Here is a 23271-nt window from a genome sequence, read left to right on the forward strand (position 1 = left end):
ACGCCAGCTTATCCCTACCTCCCCCACCCCTCCTCTCCCTTGGAGTTGCTAGGAGGCCAGGGGTGTGCTGCATTGTAATAAAGCAGTGCCTGGGGACGGCGGGGGCCAGAGCATGTTAGATATACAGGGTCTGTCCGCAGGAGCTTAATATCCTCTTACTGGAATAACTATTGTCCCAGCTTCTCGACAAATACCAACCATCATTAATAAAAGGACTAATAAAAGCATTTATTGCGCGCAGGCAATGGCCTTGCTTTTTCTAGCTCCAGGGCCTTGGCAGAGGCAGCTGTTGAGGATGAGGGCTGGAAAAGCGAGACTCCCACTGCAGCCAGGGGATCAGCCCCCGCTCCCAGCCCCGACCCAGCACCCTTCCCAAGGGGTGGGCAGCCAGAACAGTGAGAGACTGGAACATGAAGATAATGCCTCATGAAGGCATCAGACTCCTGGGTCCTTTTTGGTGGCAAATATGGGGTGGTGATGCCTAAAGAAAAAATTCTTATTATGACATACTTTCAAGACGCTTAAAGCACACCATCTTGCAAGATTATTAACCCCATCTTACTGAGAGGAAAACGAGGTACAGAGGGATTTAGGGGCTCACACAGCCTCACGGTGTATGGCATCCTTGCCAGAACTAAAACTGGGCTGCAATATTCTTGACTCCCAAATCCAGGACCGTTCTGAAATTGAAAGAGGGCGAGGCCATATCTATCTGTGTCCACCTCCGAAGGGGGATCAGTGAATGCTGGGCACATCATCACTGCTTCTCTAAATTATTATTGTTGTTATTATAATAACTAGTGGGTAGAGTTGAGTGGGTGGTGGATACCAGATAATTACCAAGACCCCAAAATTAAAGTGTGGAGTCTTTACTTTTCCACGGCTGCTCAAAGATGAAAATGAAAGCTGGCCTCCAGGGATCCCTGGGAAGAGCCCTAATCTTGAGATAGAGTGAGTCCAGAAGAGGCAGGCAATGGAGAAAGGCCAGGCCCAAAGGCTTAGGAAGCCAGCCGTGGAGACCCTGGGATTATTGAGTGTGGGGGGCACAGTTGCACGGGAGGCCGAGGAGGCACAGTCAACAACCTGGGTTCAAATTCTGACCCTGCCACTCTTTTGCTGCTCGACCATGGGAGCTCTGTGAACTTCAGGTTCTTTCCCCTTCTGGGCCTAGAGCTTTGCCGGTGTCTTTTTCTCAGGTCTACCCTGGAGAACAACTCTGGCTTCAGTTTCCCCCTATTGGAGACAGGACAATAAAACCCCTGCCCTCAGCTCCTCCCTGCCCCCCAGGGTTGTCAGATGGATGGAGGAGATACCACCCTGGGAGCAAAGGTGGGAGTTAATAATAGCACCCTGGATCTCTGTTATTATTGTCATTATTCGGCCTCTGTCCAGTAAGCAGCGGGGACCCGGGTGACTCACTGTCTGCACGCTGCAGCCCTCGTCAGCCTGTTGGGACTTGCCTGCCTGCCAGGATGCCTTCACCCAAGAGGCCTCCACCTCTTTCCCAGCTCCTGTTGGCAGTTCATGGTCTTCCATCGCTGGATGGGAAGGGAGCATGGGGGGGTGACCTTTGGGAATCGAGTACCCAGCTCCCGTCCCATTAGCTGCAGCGCTGCCTGACATCAACAGCCACAAGATGAGCCTAGGGTAGGGTGGGGTGGTAGGAGCAGGAGCGTCTAAATGTTGCAAGGTTCAAACCATCAACTCCTGGAGAGATCTCCTGATTCCTGTGCAGTAGCCCTGAGGAGGGCAGGGACCAGGGAGAGAGGGGTTCAAGAGAGAGGGCGCCCAGGCCTCAGTCTGACCCTGTGACGACCCTCCCAGGTGGGGTGGGGTGGGGTGGAGACATGATATGAGGGGCAAGTCCCTGCCCACCTCCAGGGGACGTGCTCTGTGTGTGTGGCAAAGTTCTGGCATAAGGAGCTGCCTAGAAACTACGGGTCCATCAAGGATGGTTCTTAAATGCTGTAACCCAAATACCGGGGTTCTAAACTCTCAACAACTGCTGGAGTAGAGAAAGAGAACTGGGGTGCTTCTGACAGCTACACAACAACCCCCCACTTGCAAGCACTCTATAAATGTGAACTGAACATCTGTGACTCGCCCGCACACACCCCTGCAGTTTCGTGGCGAGGACACAGCTAATCATAGCTGGTGTTTGGGGGAGAAAGAGGGATTTTGCCACAAGCTCCATGACAGACTGTCTCCCTCCCTCTCCAGAATGTTAAAGAAAGTATGACTGGCTGGGAGGTGGATGAGAGGGAGTTTCTGTCTCCCTGAGGATTGGCGTTGCCTGGGAGAAGAGCACACCTCCCAGAAGGCCATGAAGGTCAGGGCCGATCCCCTGGTTCCTGCTCAGCAATCACAGCAGGAAGACCAGAGCTGGAATCCCTATGCTCTATCAGTGATATGTGCTTTGGTTTCGTTTAGGTTTCTTTTAAAGCTGGAAGGGACCCAATTATAGGACATCTAGTTATATCCCTCACTCTTTACATGAGAAAACTGAAGTCTGGAAAGGCTGAAATGACTTGTCCGAAGTCGTTTGGGGTCTTAGACACACAGCTGTAGCCCTGACTCCACAGCCAGTATGCTTTCTATGGACTCCTCTAAATCCATGTTGAGTCCCTGGAAAACCACAGCAACAGCCACCCGTCAGTGAACGTCTAATATGTGCCAGCTACTAGATTAGCTGGTTTTGTGTATATAGTTCGAGACAGAAAGTAGAGGGGTGAAGGGGAGGATGGAAAATGATGCTACACAGGTAATTCGAGGCCCGCCTGAGGAAGGTCTTACTGCCAGGCTAAGGAGGGCACCGCTCGAGAGTTTTAGCTTTGGATGTCTGCTTTGGAAGGACTCTGCGATTCTCATTCCTAGCTTATTGATACATATTCTACCTCTGATTTGGCCTGACTCCCCCACCCTCCCCCCAACTCTCCACATTGGCCTGGGCACCCGTGAATGTGTTTGTCCACCTGCAGTTCTAATTAGGCCCTCCGGGGAGTCTCACACCAACCACCAGCTGTGGTCACAACCTCCAGCTCTTCACCTCTGCACAGGAACTTTCTCGGCACTCCTCTGGTGTTCCCCTCGTTACTGGATGTTAATGGAGTCTTTACCCCTTGGCATTCGGCTTGGTCAGGCTTGGTCAGATGGCCCCTTCAGTGGGACGTGTGTGGAATCCCCCGCTGGGCCGTGGAACCACAACAACCCCTTTCCTGTCCCTGTTCCGGTCCCAGCTCTTGGCCCACCTCAGGCCAAGCTCTGCCCCCATCAAAACTAAAACTACCCAGCCCCAACTCCCACCCTAGGACGTTTTCAATCTTCCTTTTAGAGCAACATGCCTTCTCTGCTTTCTTCCTGGTTGGCTTTTCAGTTCACCCTACTCTGGGGGTGCCTGGAATACAGTGGCATGCTTAGTTCTTCCAAAGTTGAGAGGAGATCCTTGCCCCCATGTATATTTTCATTTTCAACTCAGATAATCATCCCCAAGGAAGCTTCCTGAAAGAAAAGACAGATGATTCATTTTGGAGCCTGACAGTTTTGAACACTGGCTGTGTGACCTTTGGCAAATTGTTTCCCTTCTCTGAGCTCCTGTTTCCTCATCTGTAAAATGGGGACACCAGCCCTCACTGCACAGGGATTAAAAGATGTCACACGCAAGACGCCAATCAAGGAATGGCTAAGTTCAGCTGAGAGCCTCAAGCAGGAAGGGACACATTCCTGTGCTTCCTCTTAGAACCGGTACCTTTAGCTTCTAGGACCTAGGGGGAAAAAACATAAACAAAATAGAATGCATTCGACCAGGGCTTTGAGCTGTTGCAAATGACTCAGTAATGAAATGGGACGGAGCCCACCCTTTGAAAGGTTCCCCAGGCCTCTGCCACCCAGAGGAAGATGTGGCCTTCCTGCTCCAAAGGGAATGAAGAACTCCAGCCAAAAGCCAAAGCCATCCTCCACAGCCAGGCAGACAGGTGGCTCTCGGGCTGACCTTTGCCAGGCCCGGTAAGCAACATAGTTTCATTGTTCCACCCGGCTGCAGAGCTGGTTGGTGGAGTTGGCTTAGAGAAGGATATTTTGTATTTGGCTTTTGGAATGACTAATGAATGAGCTGTCTCCACTGCGGGAGAATTATGCCACTTAAGCAAAACCCAGCCCGGCTGGTCGGCTCAGAGATAGCTAATAGGAAATGCCTGTCAGAACACTGACGCTTCAAAGCCAAATATATTCTCACTGTGTTCTCTGTTTGCTAAGTTTACTTTATGCAAAATATAACTCAGCTGAAAATATGTCGATGGCAGAAAGCTTGCGCCTTCCCTCGGTAAGAAATTGTGACGACAAAGAGGAGAGCGGCTCCTTGTTAACCCTACTGGTCCTGTCAGGCTGAAGAATAGTCAGACTGTTGGCGTGGCCAAAGAGCACATACCTCCACTCGACAGAAAGTCTGCACCAGTAATGGGCCCATAGCAACGAGAGTCCTCAAAATAGAGGCAAGTGTCCTCCCACGAGGCTTCCAGACAACGAGAACAGAGGGAGTGTGGGCAACATGAGCACAAACCGCCATTTTGTCAAGCTGCAAGGGCCAAAAAGGACCCACAGGGCACATTTGAATTTTTGCCCTTAAGTGGTCTTACCTGCCAATGCCCACTCCCCAGAGGTGAGGTGCAAAGTCCTCCAACCAAGAAGCAACCGAGGAAAATCAACAAACTCCAGAACCCCAAACTGGGTGGCAGTGCTTTGGGAACGGAGTTGATGCTGAAGCAACCAATCTGTGGGAAGAGGATGGGATGGGGAGTCAAGGCGTTTCTACTTCTTCTCCCTATGTGACCTTGCAGGACACACTTCCTTTCTTCTGGCCTTGGCTTCACCATCTATACATGGAGAGACTGGACCAGCTCAGCAATTCCTAGGGTCACACTGACTTCACACTGTCTATGGTACAGGATAGAAGAGAGGCAGGAGGGGTGCCTGGGTGGCTCAGTTGGTTAAGCATTCAACTTCAGCTCAGGTCATGATCTCACGATTCGTGGGTTTGAGCCCCGCATCGGACTCTGTGCTGAGAGCTCAGAGCCTGGAGCCTGCTTCAGATTCTGTGTCCCCCTGTCTCTCTGACCCTCCGCCTCTCACACTCTGTCTCTCTCTGTCTCTCAAAAATGAATAAATATTAAAACAAACAAACACACAAAAAGACAAGAGGCAGGAGTGAGGTAACAGGACCCACTTCTCCATGCTCCAACCCTCTCCCTCTCTCAAGGATTGCCATGGGTTGCCATGAGGAATCGCGTATAAAGACAGGATCATCCTTATAGTTAGAGATAGCTAGGATTTCTCAACACCTGAAGTGGGAAAGATTCTTTGAAGCCACGACCAGAGACATTAGTATACGGAGAGGCCTTGCTGAGGAGGAGCAAAGACATAGGGGCTCCTACAGCCTCTGACCTGGAAACACCCTACTCCTAGAGGGCCACAGCCACCAAGCCACTCGGTGGCAGCTCGGTTTCCCTTCCCAAACATCCTCCCCAGATAAGAGGTCTGGCCCTGCCTCATGAAAGGCGTTGTATTTACTCCTTTGGGATCAAAGTGAGAACGGAGCCTAAGGAAATTTGGGCTTCCCAGAAGGACCTGGAGAAAGCATAGCATGGAGCACCTATAGCGTGCCAGGCAGTGGGGATGCGGATAGGAGTCAGACACAGCTTTGCTTTCAAACAGCTCGGTTTCGGGGCAAGACGGGTCCCCATTTGGGGAAACAAAGAATGCTGTGGGGTCAGTCACATGACTCAGACATCAAGCACATTAGAGGCTCAGAGAGGCAAAGCCCTTGGGCAAGCTGCTGAAAGTCTCTCTGCCTTGGTCCTCATCTGTAAAATGGGGACAATGGTGACCTACCTTAGAGGACCAGAGGCAATATAAATGCCTACCCTACCACCTGCCACATTTTAAACGCTCGATAAAAAGGAGTTACTATTTTTATTGCCACGGCTTAGAGGTGAGCTTCTCAACAGAATGGGTTCCAGGTGAGCAGGGACTCATCCATCCCTGTAGCCGCTGGAGCCAAGCCTGAGGTGTCTGGACCTCCCAGCTAGCTTTTCCTGGGCTGCCAGCCATTCCTCCATGTACCCCAATTTGCCACACAAACAGTGTCCTTTTCTTTGTGTGCAAAGAACCCTGGAAAGCCCTGCCTCATATCCTCAGAGAAAGCTCCAGAGCATATGAGGCCTTTGGTGAGGTGGGGAGAGGGGAGGGGGGTCTGCTGTAGTGGAATCCAGTAGAACAGCAAAAAACCTGGCACAAAGGGTACGTGGCAGTGAGTCTGGGAGCAGGAGGCAGCTGGAGGTCTCAGTGCCCCATACAATGTCTTGCATATGGGCCGCCGGCACAAATTATTAGTTGAGTGATTGATTCTGCTCTAAGTGGAGCAGAGTCCAAGTTGGAAGATGTTGAGAAAAAAAGGCTGGATAATGTCCCATCAAGGGCGGCAGGAGAAGTGACTGGACAGGGGTCATGAGGCAGGACCCAGGCCTGCGGGGACACGCTGAGGCTTTGGGGCATGTGCTCCTTGGGGACAGAGGGAGACAGGGGGCAGGAGTCAATGCACACACACTCAGGCAGGCATCAAATGGCAGACAGGGCAGAATCAGCATTGAGCAGGTCAGCAGGGAGCTGGGACCCAGCAAGGAGCGTAAGCCAATGCCAAGAAAGCCCTGAGCCAGGCTCGGCCAAGAATAGGGACTGACCTGAGAATTTGGGGGTCCCAGGGCCACAGGGAAAGGTTGTCACTGGTGGATAGAAGCAGGGCAGCTATATGATGCCCAGGAAGCCAAACAGAAGAGTTTGGACTCACTCGAGCCACCTTAGAAAGCCATGAAGTGCACAAGCAGGTTATCGTAGCCCATCAAGCTTGTGGGGAGATGGTGGGTGGTGAGAATCACACAGGGACCTCCACACACACAGGTGAGGGCAGAGTTTGGGCTATGGAGGAAGCTAGGCCAAAGCGACTGACATGACTTCCAGGTTGGCCAGCAGCACCAAGCACCGTGCCCAGAGGGGCAAGCGGACGTAGCTCACTTGGAGTTGAGCTGGTATGATGGTCCATTAGGCAGGTGGGGTAGACAGCATGAGTCCAGAGGCTGAAAGGCAGGGGCAAGCTGGTTTGGGGGCAGCTGGACCTCAGTGAGGAGAGGGAAGCAGTGTCAGCCGGCTCGTGCAAGAGCAGTGAAGCACATGCGCTCTGGGCTCAGACAACCCTGCTTTGCATCCCAGCTCCCTCACCTGAGTGGACATATGATCGGAGGCAGTATCCACATCTCTCAGGGTCCTTGTCTGCCCTTCACAGGCGTGAAGATCAAATAAGGTCATTTGTGGGGCTTCTGGCACGTGTAGATGCTCACAAACTTGTACCTGTTCTAACTATGATTATTCGCCCCTGAGGTTGTCAGCTTCCCAGGAAATGAAGAGGGATTTAGAGTTTTGATGGGTAGAATGTGGCATCAGCCCAGCCCCTGGGAGGAAGGGCAGCGAAGGGAAAATCACAAAGCCTCCAATCTCGGATGAACCCTGTTCAGATCCTCCCTCCCCCCAACCATCTGTGAATCCTGTAGCAAGTGATGTAATCTCTTCAAGCCTCAGTTTCCTCAAGTGTAACACAGATGTACTAATATCTGTCTTTTGAAGTTTTTATGACAATTAAATGTGATAATGTACGTGAAGCGCCTGACCCAGTGGGTGCTTAATAAATGGCTACCCTATCGACGAGCCTGATATGTGAGGGAGGTAAGAAAGGACGGGACCCGGGGGCATATTGGGGCCCAGGACTCACCCCCTGCACCCTGGGGCTTGGATCTGTCACAGCAGAAAGATTTTTTTTCCTTGCAGATGCAGAAGCATCCAGAACTAGAGGGGAGCTCCACAGGAATGGACCCTGCCAATGCACTCTGATGCTCTGACAGGATTCCACCTGCCTGGACAGGATTGGCTCAGGAACCTGGGAAGCCATGTCTGACGGCGGAGGGTAGCGGTGGCTCCAGCTGGGAAGGACCCAAAAATGAGAGAATAAGGGAGGGACTGGTAGAGGAAAGAGGTATTTTCTATTAGCATTCTGGGTCTTCAGTTCCCTTCTCTGTAAGATGAGAATAATCGTACCTGCCCCGCAGGGTCTGTGGTGACTCTTAAATTAGGTGACTGACACACAGAAATCCTGGCTGTCAGTAAATGTTCAATAAATGGGGCTGTTGTTAATAAGAACATTAATAACAAGGTGAATCTGGGAAATACTTTGCAGGAATAAATGACAAGACTTGGCGTCAGGGCGTGGGAAATAGCTTAGCTCACACGTGAACAAGTGTAATGTGATCGAGTATCTTCAGGGGTCAGAATTGGAATTCCCTGCTGGGAAAGAAGGCTTGGACTGGAGTGGGATGGGGCATCCAGTCCCAGCAAAGGAGAATGCTGAAGTCACCTCAAGCCAGGATATACAGTGCCGTTTAGGAAAAAAGCACTTGAGTTCGTTCAGTCTCTGGGTTAAATGTTTCCACCTTTATTTTCTCCTAGATTCCCTCAGACAGCAGTTGGAAGGAATCCCCCAGGACCCCAGAGCCAGAGCCAGCATTGGACCCCAGGTAGTCCTTGGTCCCACACTCTGGGAGAAAGATCCTGGACCCAAAGAGTAGAACACAGAAAAATGGCTGCTCAGTGAACATCTTCCCTTTCCTATACTGAACAAAAACCTCAGTAGACACCTTACCTTTTCCCCTTTTAAGTGGCAGCCCCATTGTAAGCAAGGGGCTTGACAGGACACGACCCCAGATAGGAACAAAGGAAACCCTCCCACCAGCTCTCTTGCCAGGAATGAGCTGAAATTCTTGGAGAAGTCTCTGAGCCAAAATTCTCAGGGAGAAGACCCAGAAGACTGCCCATCAGGTAAGAAAACGTAGGCAAACTGTAATGTGCAAAATCACGAACCAGAAAATCATCCAGCAAGCCCGCATCCAGCTATGTCTTAATGAGGCAAACTCCAAAGAAGTTTTTCCTTTAATCTGGCATTTGAAACGAAATGCTGCTAAGAAGCCCCCACCTCACTCGCCCCACCCTTATATGTTGCCATGACTACCCAAGTTCTTAGAACATGAAAGAACTACCTCAGCATTTCCCTCCAAAACAAAAGAAAATTATTCCAGGTTTCTGGGCAGAGAACTCCAAGGAATGGGACCTGTTACTGGATAGCAGGTTCTTCAGAGTTACCAGTGATGAAATTTGAGCCTCCGGGGACGGGGCCTTCAGAAAAGCTGGGGAAGGAAACTGGGGATGACGGGACCCCAGCGTTCGCCCCTGCTTGCAAAGCTGTACTCTGCCGTCATTGCTGGCTCCCTCCCCTCAGCTGGGCCTCATTTGCCCCTGCAATGAAGCGCATTAAAAGAAAACACATCCTCTCTCCAGATGGGAAGGGCAGGAGTTTGGAGGGGAGCAGGTCCTGGCTCAGTAGACCCCAGGGTTGCAGCAAAAAATGCTCTCTATGCCAGTTTGTTCCTGGAACAGGTGAAGTGAGGCCAACCTGTGGCATGATGAGGAAGCCCCTGCAAATCCCCCTTGAAAGCCCGAGGTCCTGCTAGTGAGGGCCAATCGAAGCCTTCCCGTGGATCCAGAAAGCCAAGCCAAGGAGGAGACAGCTGGACAGCCAAACTGCCCCCTCCCATGCCTGAGCTTCAGGTGAAAACCCAGGGCATTGTCCTGACACCTCCCTCTTTCTCAACCACGACATCCGATTCTTCATCACATTTTGAGTCTACTGCCTAAAAGTTTCTAAAATCCATCCACTTCTTTTTTCCCCAGTGCCCCTGACTTGGTTCAGGCCTCACTGTCTCTAGTCCAAAGAGATGCCTTCAAATCATCTGCACACCAGAGTCAGAGTGGCCATTTAAAAACGCAATTGTAATCACATCACCTCCCGCCCAAATTCTTCAGGGATCCCCTTGCCTTTGGGTTAAATTTCCAAACTCCTCAGAAGGGCACGGAAGGCCATTCGTGATGGCCCCCTTACTCCCTGCCCTAGCTTTAAAGAGTGTATTTTCCCAACTGGCGGTCTGCCCCGCTCCGGGACTTCACAAACAGTTCTCTACTTGGCGATGCCTTCCCTAACTCAGTACGGCCCCGTGTCTTCTGTTTGCTTCTCAGATGCACTCTCTGCCCCGCTCAGTGCCCCCAGAGACTGCCCTGCAGGATCACATCAACAAACCCCAGTGCCCTCTGGCTTCTGGTTGGGTTTGGCCAATAGGGAGCACCAGCAGAGATTCAAGGTTAGAAAAGAGTGAGGATAGGGCATTTAATGCCTCCCTGTAAGGTCGTATTAGGCTGGCTGGTCCCAGATGGAAGGTCACTCCTTCTTCCAAGGTGGCCTATACTACACTGCGTCTTCTCAGAGTACAGTAGGCCCCCTCCCCACTTCTTCTGGACTAAAGGTGGTGATAACTCTGCTGCTGCTCCCCCTGGGTTTCTGTGCTACCTGTGACGTTCCCCATCCCCTACCTACACCCTTGCAAATAACCCCTTTGTACACAAACCTTTCTCAAATTATCCCAACTAAGTGTGTTGGGATCCTAATATGGTCATCCTTTGTCTTTGCTAAATCATAACCTTTCCTCAGGACTAAACACAGTCAACACCTCCTCCAGGAAGGCTTCCCTTTTCTCCCCAGTCTGGGTCAGACCTGGGTTCCCAGAGCCTCTGTATAGTCCTTTGTCACAACTCTGTCCACACTTTATTGCAAAAGTCAGTCCTCTGTCCTAAATCTGAGCCTCTGGAGGGTGAGCACCATGTGTTGTTTGTTCATTCCTGCACCCCAGTAGCTGGCACAAAGCAAGAGCTCAGAAAATATTTGCTGAATGAAGAAATAAAGAAGCACAGAGTGAGACCCTGCCAAAGATCCATAAGAAACACAGAGCAGGGGCGCCTGGGTGGCTCAGTCGGTTAAGCAACCGACTTGCTCAGGTCAAGATCTCATGGTCCCTGAGTTTGAGCCCTGCATCAGGCTCCATGCTGACAGTGTAGAGCCTGCTTGGGATTCTCTCTCTCCCTCTCCCTCTGCCCCTCCCCCACTTGTGTGCACGTTCCTTCTCTCTCTCTCTCTCAAAATAAATAAATAAACTTTAAAAAAAATGAAAAGAAACAGCATCCCTTTGCGGGTTGCCCATGCTGTAGGAGCTGGCATCCCTGAGCCAGAGTCAGATCACAGACCAAAGGGCCCAAAGAAAGGCTGTTATTTAAAAACACCCACTTCCAGGGCCTGGAGCCCATGTCAATGACTATGGGGAAAGAGTGGAAAGATGCGCTGGTTCCTATTTCAACAGCTGTGTTTCCTGGGCCGGGGGTTGAGGGGGCGGTGGGGGGAGAGTGACCAGCCTTCCTCAGCCCTGGGGAGACAGTGGAAGTGTCCACCCTTGAGCTGTCTGTCCTTGAGTGCCAACCCCTGGATAACTCATATCAACTTACTGAAATAAGTTATTAAAAGTCCAGGGGCTGTTCCAAAGGACCCCGCATCACTCTCCCCAAAATACCACCAAATCACTCACTCATTCATTCCCTCAACAAAGTTCATTAGCGGTCTGCTTTATGCAAAACACCCTTTGATTTACTCTGTAGAGATTCTACCAAAAAGGGAAAAGACATTTTTTCTTCCAGTCTGTGTCCCAAGCCCTGTAAGAGGCTTGGCAGGGTCAGAGGATGGACTTCCAGGTAGAAAGGCCTCAGTCACCTGGACAAATCAAGGCGAACGGGGCAGACACAGTGGGTGGAAGGCAGAATAGTGAACTGGAATAGTGAGAGGGCTCTAGAATATGTGTAACCTTGGACAAGTTACCTCACGTCTCTGTGCCTTAGTTTCCTCCCGTGCAACATGGTGGTCATAACACGAACAAACTCATAGAACTATTGTGAAAGTTAGATAAAACAAAATACCCTCCAGGAGGCTGCCTAGAGCAGAGGGGCCCAATCCTAGCTGACCTGATGCTCCCTTTTATAGCAAATATTTTATAGCAAATAAGACCATCTTTACTATGTTGAAATGAAATTTAGAGATAATATAACCCACCTACACACATAGTTTTTAAAAGAATAAATATACTGCTATAACTATAGGATAAAGAATGAAAAGGAAATAATTCAGAATAAGATAATATGCATTTTAATCTGTAAATGTTTGAGTATAACTACACTAGAAGATATAAGACGATTATACCCACTTATAATGAATAAGTTTGAACTTAAGTAAAAAACATTGACTGGAACATTATGGGTACTTCTTTGTAATTGAGGTTCTGAAAAAAAACTAAATAAGTGCTATATATTCATGCAGATATGTATGAATACAGATATGTTATTTTGGCAACTCAAATACCATGAGCATTTTGCTACTGGTATTGTGGTTTCCTGACCTGGTGAACAACTCCTGGGCAGCATAAAACACAGCATTCTCTGGATTTATATGATGTTAGCATTTATGAAAAATTCAGTGTATATTAAAACTACAAAAAGTACTTTGTGTCTACATACAAAATGGAATGACATTCTAAGCTCAGACCAATGTAGAGATTTTCTACCTATATGAATATCTGGTGGGGCATTCAAAAGTCATATGAAGGGCAGGACAATCTTCATTGTACAAAACTGCCCCACCTAAGGCAAGAAGTCTGCTTCCCTCTGCCTTCCCCAAGACGTGCATGGTCGGCAAATGTTAACAAACATAAACACACCACACATGTATAAAGTGCCTCTAGGCGGCAGCACTGACTCCACTGAGGATCACTGGGCCAGAGTTTATGGGGTTATCCAAATGATAAGGACCAAAGAATGATAGCCACACAACTTCCAGGAACACAAATGAGACAGACAGCATTAGGTAGCCTATCAGAACATCACACTCTGACCCCAGTGTTTTGTTGTATCCCGCTACATTTGTGTTTCGTTGGGGCGGTAGGCTAACGCCATTCCCCAATGGGGGGTGAGGTCTCTCTTGAGTGTGAAGAAGAAATCAACACCAAAATAGGCAGAGCTCTGTCACCCATAAATACCAGGTAGACTGGTAGACTACCCGATAGAGAAAAAGTCTCAGCAAACTGCTAAGACACTTGTATTTTTCTCCCCCTACACAACTGTTGGAATCTCTTTGAAAAGTGTATCATCAGCACTCTATAAATAACCATTGGCGTGCTCACCTATGTCTCTATCGTGAATCAACACCACAGAGTATTTCACAATGTTGTGACATTATGCCTCTCGACTGAATGTATCTTAAGAAAGAAAAAAACAACAACAGTATTGTCTTTGGTGGCTATAAACCACCCTCCTAGCAGTCAAGGCAGTTAGGTGAGTTGGTGTGTGCCCACTCCATTCCTTCCCGAGTGCAGCCTTGATGATCAGTAAAACCTTACTTAAATCCAAGGTCCCATTTCCCACAAAAAGAGGCAATCATGTCAATTCTCCCAGGAAGAGGCAGCTCCTCAGACAGGAAACTAAATTCAGACAGTGGCACCCGACAGAAGGGGAACTCTCATCTCCTTCTTGGCTTCATTCTTTTAGTGGATCCATCTGAACATTCAAGAGGGCAGCTGTCCAGGCTTCTGCCCCACAACCAGGGCTGCTGTGATGGTACTGACCACACAGGGGCATCCCTCTCACTAGGAGAAGGCAGGCCCTGAGCCCTCATGATCAAGTCCTGTCTTGTAAATGAGATTATATGAAGTCATGTTACTCTGTTTCTCTTTTGTTATCCCCAACTTGCAATAAAGGCTGGTCTGAAGGATCCAGTCTATGGATCCTATGTGTGTGTGTATGTGTAGTGGAGGGTGGGGACACTGACTAGTGTCCATGATGAGTGAGAAACCCCAGGGGAAAATTCCAGTCACCTCTCTCCACAGAGATTCTTCCTTCACGGCTAAGGTTGAAGGAGTTGGTTTTAATTCATTAGGAAAGGTGGTGACTCTTCCCCTTGGGCCTGGTGGAAGCAGGTGAGAGATCTAGAAGGGGACTCAAGCCCATAGGCTAAGCCCACAGTCAGGTTATCAAAACTGGAGAATGAGATGAAGACTGATCTTGTAGCAAAAAGACATGATGTTAGGATGTCCTGTGGGCTGTATTGAGCACACTTGTATCTATTTCACCAGGTAGCAAAGTAGGTCCACCAATAGTTGGTGGGGGTGAGTCTGCCTTTGGGAGAAAGTGGATTCATCCATGGATAGAATGGATCCACTGAGGGATGCCTGGGTGGCTTAGCCGGTTGAGCGTCTGACTCTTGATTTCAGCTCAGGTCATGGTCCCAGGGTCTTGGGATCAAGCCCTGAATTGGGCTCTGCACTGTGCATGGAGCCTGCTGAAGATTCTCTCTCTTCCCCTCTGCCATGCCCCCTGCTCACTCTTTCTCTCTCTCTCTCTCTCTAAAAAGAAAGAAAGAAGAAAGAAAGAAAGAAAGAAAGAAAGAAAGAAAGAAAGAAAGAAAAAGAAAGAACAGAAAAGAGAATGGATCCACTGAAGCTGGGAACCAAGCAGGCTTGACATGTATCACCTACATGTGTTTTGGACTGAGAAGGGCTCAAGAGGAAAAGAGAACACATAAGCAAATAAACAAAATAGAAATAAATCTACAGGTATTTTCTCAAAGTTTGTTTCTCATCACCTCCACTCTCCTCAGGAGTCAAAACCAGTGTGGTCCCAGGAAGCCCCTCGAAGCAGGAGGCATGAGGGAAGGGACTGGGATAGCTCTATTTTTTTTTTTTTTTTTTTGAAGAAAAATTGCCAACACCATTTCCAAACGTCCCAGAGGAATGTGACTTTCAGGGCTACAGAGACCTGAGAATTGGAGCTGCTCTACTCAGCCAGCAACAGCCTCTGGAACATCCTTGACATCTCCGCCATCTAGCCTTCTGCTCTATAGTGACCCCCAACCCCCAACTTTATGCACATTTTGGGGAAGAGCCAGAATGGAAGACCACTGAGTGTGAATACAGATCTCACAAAGCCAGTGCACTCAGCCAATGGTTCTCAGTCCTGCTCACAAGTTAGAATCACCTGCAGAGTTTCGTTTTTTTTTTTTTTTTAAACACACCCAAGCCCGGGCCCCACCACCAGAGATGCTGATTTAATTGGTCTGGGGTAGAACCCAGGCGTGGATATGGTTTAAAAACTCTCCAGGTGATTCTAATGTGCAAGCAGACTTGTGAACCACTACATTATACAACAGGAGAGGCCCTCAGGCCCTCACTCAGATCCCAGTTACTCTTAATTTATATACACTTCTAATAATCCAGTTGTCTGGTTTCCTAGCTGGTATAAGATTAAAAGCAGCGTATTTAGAAGGGGAGAGAAAGGCTGTTAATGAAAAAACACTAAAAGCAGCAAGACATAACAAATGAGAGTCTGATCACAAGTGTAAAGATAGAAAACCTATAAAAAGCACACACAGCACTTAACCCCTCCCCTCTCCAGCATATCCTATTTACAGTAAGGGCTGCGGGAGATCATGAGACGGTTGCAGCGTGAAGGGCAAATGATGTATGTTGACCGTGATAGGTAAGGCATATGTCGACTGTTGCTACAAACGTTACTTCATCTAATTCTCATCACGGCCCTGTAAGATAAGTATTATTACCCCATTTTACAGATGAAGAAACCAAGACTCAAGGAGGAGTATGAGCTTGCTCAAAGTTGCACAAGCATGGAGATGTGATGCTGGATTTGAATGTCAAATGTTGGTTAGTTTGACTCAAAAGCCCACATATGTTGGTAAGTGCCATATCTGCCTGTTTAGTATGATAACTGATATTTCCAATGATGACCCAAAATCTAGAGCTGGACTACCCTCAGTATCCAGCTGTTCAAGATGTTCATTTTAGGAATAGTTACACACACACACACACACACACACACACACACACACACACACACACACATATGCCTTTTAACAGTGATGAAAGGACAGGGTATCCATTTGGGAAATAAATAAATAAAGAATACAAGTTATTTCCCAGCTCACACCATTTATCAAAATTAATACCAGATGGGTAAAGATGGAAATGAAACCATAAAGGTACTAGAAGAAAATAATAAGTGAATATTTTATAATCTTAGGATGGGGAAGAACTTTCTAAATATGTCAACAAAAGCAGAAACCATAGAGGAAAAGATTGATAGATTTGACTACATAAAAAATTAAAAACTTCTGTACATCAAAAACTGCCATAAATTGAAAAAATATTCAACCTCACTAGCATTCAAAGAAAGCAAATTAAAACAGCAATGAGAGCCCTTTTTTTCCCTTTTTTGCTGATCAGATTGGCAATGATTAAAAAGAATGATAATACTGAGAGTTGGCATGGGTGAGGGGAAATCAACACTTGTACATCGTTGGAGGGAGTGTAAATTGGTACAATCTTTCTAGAAGGCATTTTGGCAACATGTATGAAAAAAGTCTAAGAAGGCACATACCTTTTGGCCAGTAATTCCATGTATAAAATTTATCCAAGGGAAAGGATTGATCCACTAAACACAAATACACAAATTAAAACATTATTTTTTTAAATTACTAGAAAAACAATAGAACCCCTTTATAATCTTAGAGTAGTGAAGACCTTTTTAATTGATTAAAAATCCAGAAATCATGAAATAAAATACTGATTAATATAGCAATATAAAAATCTTAAAACTCCTGTATGATAAAAGCACCATAGTTAAAAAAAAAAAAAAGTAAATGACTAACTGGAGGGAAAAAAATCACAACTCGTTCCACAAAGGGTCAATCACTATAATACATACTTTATTTCGTAAATCAAGGAGAGACCAACAACCCAACAGAAAAAATATGTCTCCAGGAAAAAAAAAAAAAACAGATGGCTTTTAAGCACATGAAAGAACATTCAACTTCATTAATAATAAGAAGAGTGCAAATTATAGTTGCAATGATATACCCATTTTTCATGTAGCATATCTGTTCATATCCAAAATACACTTGATTGGAGGAAGTTGTAGGAAAATAGGCCTTCTCGTACAATGTTGGTAGGAATACAAAATGGTATACCCCTATGTAGGCCAATTTGGCATTTTCTATTAATATTATTAATATATTTACCCCTTGACTCATCAATCTCACTTTGAGAATTTTTCCTGCAAATATATTAGCACACATACAGAAATTACTTTTGCATGTATTATAGCATTCTTCGTGATACTGAAAATTTGGGGATAGCCAAAATGCCCAATTATACAAAATTGCTTAGATATTATGGTCCATCTACACCATGATATACCAGGAAACTCTCTACGTACTGATAAGGAAAAGTCTATGTTACACACTATTAAGTTCTGTTTTAAGTAAGGAGTGTGCAACTTCTGTATAAGAAAGGGCATGGCATACATAATTACATTTGCTTGTATTTTCAAAAGGGAACATTGTAACTATTAAAAGCAATGACCTATGGGAGGGGAAATCAGAAAAACAGATGAAATAGGGGATGGGGATTAAGGAGTGCACTTGTCGTGATGAACACCGGGTGATGTATGGAATTGTTGAATCACTATATTGTACACCTGAAACTAATAAAACCCTGTGTTGTTTTTTTTTTAAAAAAAGAAAGAAAGAAAACCAGGTGAAGTAAGACATGCATGGAAGCAAGAATTCTCAATGTTGTTTTTATGTTGTTTTTATTTTTTTTTTTAGTTTATTATTTATTTTGAGAGAGAGAAAGAGAGCAGGGGAGGGTCAGAGAGAGAGAGAGAGAGAGAGAGAGAGAGAATTTCTGCTGACAGCACAGAGCCAGACTCTGGGCTCTAGCTCATGAACTGTGAGATCATGACCTGAGCCAAAACTGGATGCTTAATCAACTGAGCCACCCAGGCACCCTATATTACTTTGATTTTTGAACTATGTGAAGGTATTGTCTATTTTATTTTCTTATTTATAAAAGGTTTTTTTTTGTTGTTGTTGTTAAGTAATCTCTATGCCCAAGGTGGGCCTCGAACTCAGCACCCTGAGATCAAGAGTCACATGCTTCTACTGACTGATATATATATATATATATGGAAACAGGAAAATCTAGAAAGATAGATTATAAGATATTAGCAGTGGTTACCTTCAGTTGGGGGATTTAGGATTATTTAGTTTTAATTTTTTTCTTTTTATCTACATTTTTAAATTTTTGTACAATGACCATGTTTTATTTCCATAATCACAAAATAAAAGGAAAAAGACTTGCCTTAGACAAGCCTCAAGGAAAAATAATAACCCAGGAAAAATTTGTAAAATGCCAAAAATTTTAATATCCTTAATATTTAAAGAATTCTCTCAAAAATATAATAAAAAAGAATACTCCAGAAAAAAATTCAAATAAAAAACAAAAGAACAAATACACACATATATATAATTATACAATGCATTATTGGAAAGCAATAAAATAATATTGAACACTGTTAAGTGGCAAGGATAATCATTATATATTAAGAAGGAAAAGCAGGCTGGCAAATAGTGTTATTTTAATAAAAATATATTTATACCAGACTTACAGACTTTACTGGGTGCATATATTTGGGTACACATATAAATATATGCATAGAATAAAATCTGTAAGGACAGGCTCTGAAAGATAAATAGGTATGATGTCTGAATGGTAGGAATACAGGTGCTTACTTTTTTTCTTGTCTCAACTTCCATTTTTCTGCAATGAAATGGTAATTTGTATAATATAAAATAAAATACAATGTGTGTTTTTTTATGTTTATTTTTGAGAGAGAGAGAGAGAAAGAGGGAGGAGCAGAGGGGGAGGGAGGAGCAGAGAGAGGGAGACAGGGATCTGAAGCAGGCTCCACACCATCAGCACAGAGCCCCATGCAGGTCTCGAACTCACAAATGGTGAGATCACGATCTGAGTCAAAGTCAGACGCTTAATCGACTGAGCCACCCAGGCGCCCCAGTAAATACTATTTGTAATATTGCCTTGTGAAAAGATTTAGCCACAAGTAAGTTCATCGCATTGTATTTAATAAAGAAAAACTGAAAACAACCTAAGTATGTAACAATAGGCTTTAAAGGCAACAGGGAGTCTGTGGACTCCACAAATAATTGTTCTAGAAAAATATTTATTAGTGTGAAAGATGCACAGTTTGTAAAGAAGTATGTATTATATGTACATATAGCAGCATATGCTATAACTCCATTAAAAAATGTATATGCTTAGAAAAATTGGGAGAGGATACACACCAAGGTATTTGTTAACTGTGGTTACCCCTGGGTGGCGGAATTATAAGTGTTTTTTGTTTTATTCTTTTGGATGTTCAGGGGTTTTTCGATGCTCTACAATAAACAAACACTTCTAAAATGAGAAAAAATATAAAGCACCAAGAAATGTTTGAATGCTTTAAAAAAAGAATTCTTTAAGAGACAAATTCTAGGGGCGCCTGGGTGGCTCAGTCGGTTAAGTGCCAGACTTCTGCTCAGGTCATGATCTCATGGTTTGTGGGTTCGAGCCCCGGGTCAGGCTCTGTGCTGACAGCTTGGAGCCTGGAGCCTGTTTCAGATTCTGTGTCCCATTCTCTCTCTGCCCCTCCCCCACTTGTGCTCTGTCTCTCTCTGTCTCTGAAAAATAAATTTAAAAAATAATAAAGAAAGAGACAAATTCTAAACTATCTAAAAAATGTCACCCCTCCAAAAGGAGAGACTGGCTAACTAAGGTGTGGGCTACCTCTAGCTACTGATGATAGGGAGAAGTAAAGCTTGGCCTTGGTCCTAAACCGAGATGCCATATTCTCTCCATCCTCCCTTTGAGTCTCTCTGGACCACTGGGTGTTGGCCACCACATTGGCACAAAGGCCCTGCCCACCAGTAGAGGAGGCAGGACCTACCTGCCCCCACCCCTACCAGAAAATCATTGGTCCAACCACTTGCCTTCCGGCAGTTAAGAGGTAAACCTGCTGGGCTGGAAGGTGATTGGCAGGCAGTGTGCCAGTGAAGTGACCAGGGCACGAAGGTCCTCTGTGCAGAATCATTCCTGGCCCAGGCCCTCCTTTGGCTGCTTCTGCTACCACCTCCCCGGCCATCCTAGAGTAATCACTCAAGAGGAAAGAGCGGCTTGTGGGGAGGTGTGTTGTAGGGGGTGGGCATTCCCCTCAGACGGTCCCCTCCAGAAAGGCCAATGCAAAGAGGTGGGCTCTGAGGCCCAGGTAGCCCCCTAGGCCCTTCATGCCTTCTCAGAGTTCATTACAACATTCTCTTCACTGGACTCCTGCCCTCAGTCCCTGCCCTGTCCGATCCATCTTCCAAGCCCCTGTCGCCCTTCTTAAAATACAGCTAATCATTTTATTGCTCGGATCAAAACATTTCATCCAAAGGCAGTACTTCTCAAACTCCCCTCCCCGCCCCGCTCCCCCCCCCCAAGTGCACCAAGAGCAGACAAAAGAAATGCCTTCAGGTCCCCCAGGGGACCACGTCGCCTGAAGTTCCTGCCAGCACACCCAAGCGCTCTTTGAAGGCTTCTGTTTTCTCTTAAAAATTCATGAGAATTTTACATACTATTCCATGATATATCTGAATCTCTCTTATTATGAAGATGTTTAAATTTATTCACCTCAAGGAAAGCCCATGCTCCTGAAAGAAATACTGTGTGTACCTGGAGGCTCAAGTATCCTCCCTGGAGAAGTACCTACAACCTAAAATCCAAATGCCCGAAGGGCGAGGCTCTTTACAATTTGGCCCTCACAAACCTCTCAGCCTCCTTCCCACTGCTCCTCCGCACACCCCCCAGTCACTGGGCCACCTGGACTGCTGTCATTTCCTCATATGCCAGGTCCCCCCCCCCCCCCGCCTCTGTGTTCCTGCTCAGACTCCTCCTTCTGGAGTGCACCCCACTCTACCTGCTGACAACCCACTCTCCTCAAAGGCCTCAAGGGGAATCAAACACCACCTTCCCCATGAAACTCCTCTGATGGCTCTTGACAGACGCAGCATGAGAGATCGCATGACGCCGCCCGTGAGAACAGCCTGGGTTTTGGAATCACAAGACGGGGTTTCAAATCTTGCCTCCAACTCTCGACACCAGGCAAACTGCCTGATCGCCTCTTAGATCCCGTTTGTACAATGGGGGATAATCACGCTTCTCTCGCAGGGCCGTTACAGGGATTGAAGCACATTCAAACAACAACGTAGTGCCCAGCACATGCTCCCTTCCCCTCCCGCCAACTCCTATAGCATGTTATTTACGCTACTCATGTGAAGAACGTAAGTTTACACATTCTTTTTTTTTTTTTTTATAATGGCTTCTTTCCCCCAAACAGATCCGTGGCTCCCTATGACCCAAAGAAGCTTCTTGCATTACCCCCACGATCTCATGGCTTGAAAGATTTTGGTTATTAAATCAAACACATTTATGCAATAGCAGCCTGCTCTTCGAAGTTCTCTATCCTATTAAGCTTTTTTGAAGACTGAGAGCGGTCCCAGCCTTTCCTCTCCTGCCTAACTTCAGGGACTGGGACTTGGGAGCCACCCATGGAGACCATAAACACCTTGAGACCACGGCTCCGTCTTCACACTTCTCATGGCACCTTGCTCCGAGCCTTGCACTTAGAACACACCTAGTAACTGCTTGTGGCATAAACAAGAAGTTTCACACAGATGACAGGGGGGAAAAGCCCTCTCGAAATTAGCCAGTTGGTGAGCAGAAAGGGGTCATTGTTATGGGAGGCAGAGCTGGAGGCAAGCCCTTCTCCCCCCACCCACCCGCAGCAGCACCCCCAATTATACCAGCTGGCCTCCAACTTCAGCGTGTGAGCCGATTAAAAAGCGCCCTCTCTTCAGTGTCTGGAAACTCCTGCAAGGAAAGTTTGCTGCCCAAAGTTGGCTTTTGACTAGAGTCTTAATAAGAGGCCTCAGCAGGCTACGGCTAGAGAGACAATGTCACTTAGAGGAGCAGCTTGAAGCGGCAGTTAGGAGAAGAATTATTTTAATGAATACATTTCCTTTCAATTGTATGGGAATATCAAGATCCCATTAGAATAGGGAAGCAATTAGAACTAATAAAGACGAATGCACAGTGCTCCGTGCGTGCGGAATAACAAGCAGCCAACAAAGGGACTCCGGAGAGCCTGCTCTAATCCAAATGAACTGGCGGCCAGCGGAGGGGAAACGGCTTCGTTCAGCTGCTCAAAGCCCGTGGGTCCCGCGCATTCTGATCACGGCCAGCGAATGGCGCGAGTTGGACCTCGGAGGTGGGGGTTGAGGGCCCCCGCCTTGGTCCTGGCCTGGCCTCTCGGGGATAGAGATGGGCCGTTGGCAGCCCCTTGGCGACGGCCATTCAGACTGGGGCCCTGGCTCGCAGCCAGCCTCACGCCTGCCCCTCGCACTGGGCCTCATTGTGTCCAGGTGGCAAATGCCTTCTCGCCAACTCTCCTTCGAGGTTTAGAGAGGGGGTGGGACAGCGGAGGAGGGAGAAGGGGGCCCTGTGCCCCCCTCTCCTGCATGTCTCCCCTCCCCGGCTGGCCCTAGTCTGCTCCTCCTCTGGGGTGGGTGTTATGTTACAGATACTGGTGGGTCACAGGCAGCCTAACACAGAAGCACTGTTGCTTACACAATTGCTCTTCAAACAGTAACAAACAATTTTCATTACCCAAGTCAGATCGAATCATCCGCCTAGCCATCCTGCCTCAATCCCAGCCGCTCACACAGGACCCATGGCTCTGCCCATTCTGCTGGGACAAAACTGGGCTCCTTTCTCCCCCTGGCCCGGGGACAGAGGACAAAGCTCTTCCTCTGATCCCGTCTTTGAGCCGGATCAGCGGGACGGCTGTCAAAACTGTCAGGAGAAATAGTGAAGACACAAGCACCTGTGCAGACTGGGACTCACTCAAATCTGGGGTGACATGTTACTCAGCATCTCTGTGAAGAAGGCACTCAAGAGTTTGGAGGACTCTATTGCCAAGTTTAGAAGGAATCCAGAGAGATAACCCTGGCTGTCCACCAAAGCATTCACTGGCCTTAGAAGGAGTGTCAGGACTTGACATTTCTTTACTTAATCTTTTTTGGCCAGACAGTTTTTTCAACCAGGAATGTGTAAACTCGTTCCAAAATGTCTGCATGAGAGACGAGTCACACTCATTACAGAGATTTTTCTACCACTTCTCTTACAAAGAAAAAAAAAAAAGTCTGTAACATTTTTTAATGATAGAGCACTTTAAAAGTATGTTTACATTTATAATCTTACCCTCAAAATAACTCTGTGGACAGGCAAAGCATGGGTTGTCGGGCCTAAAGAT

At 46.9% G+C, this 23271-nt stretch overlaps 1 long non-coding RNA gene across 3 annotated transcripts; it reads right to left on the reverse strand.

Moving 5' to 3' along the window:
• Nucleotides 1-240: 240 nt before the first annotated feature.
• Nucleotides 241-23271, reverse strand: LOC122230528. 3 transcript variants are annotated; one of them, XR_006207516.1, is made up of 6 exons: nucleotides 23220-23252; nucleotides 16465-16518; nucleotides 3047-3498; nucleotides 1420-1538; nucleotides 563-680; nucleotides 241-481 (listed from the first exon to the last, which is right to left on the reverse strand). It is a non-coding gene; the product is annotated as an uncharacterized LOC122230528 (long non-coding RNA). The 3 variants fall into 3 exon arrangements; XR_006207515.1 differs by lacking the exon at nucleotides 16465-16518 and having other exon boundaries at nucleotides 23220-23271; XR_006207517.1 differs by lacking the exons at nucleotides 16465-16518; nucleotides 23220-23252 and adding an exon at nucleotides 4632-4723.

The sequence above is a fragment of the Panthera tigris genome, chromosome C2 (assembly GCF_018350195.1).
Source record: "Panthera tigris isolate Pti1 chromosome C2, P.tigris_Pti1_mat1.1, whole genome shotgun sequence".
Classification (NCBI taxonomy): domain Eukaryota; kingdom Metazoa; phylum Chordata; class Mammalia; order Carnivora; family Felidae; genus Panthera; species Panthera tigris.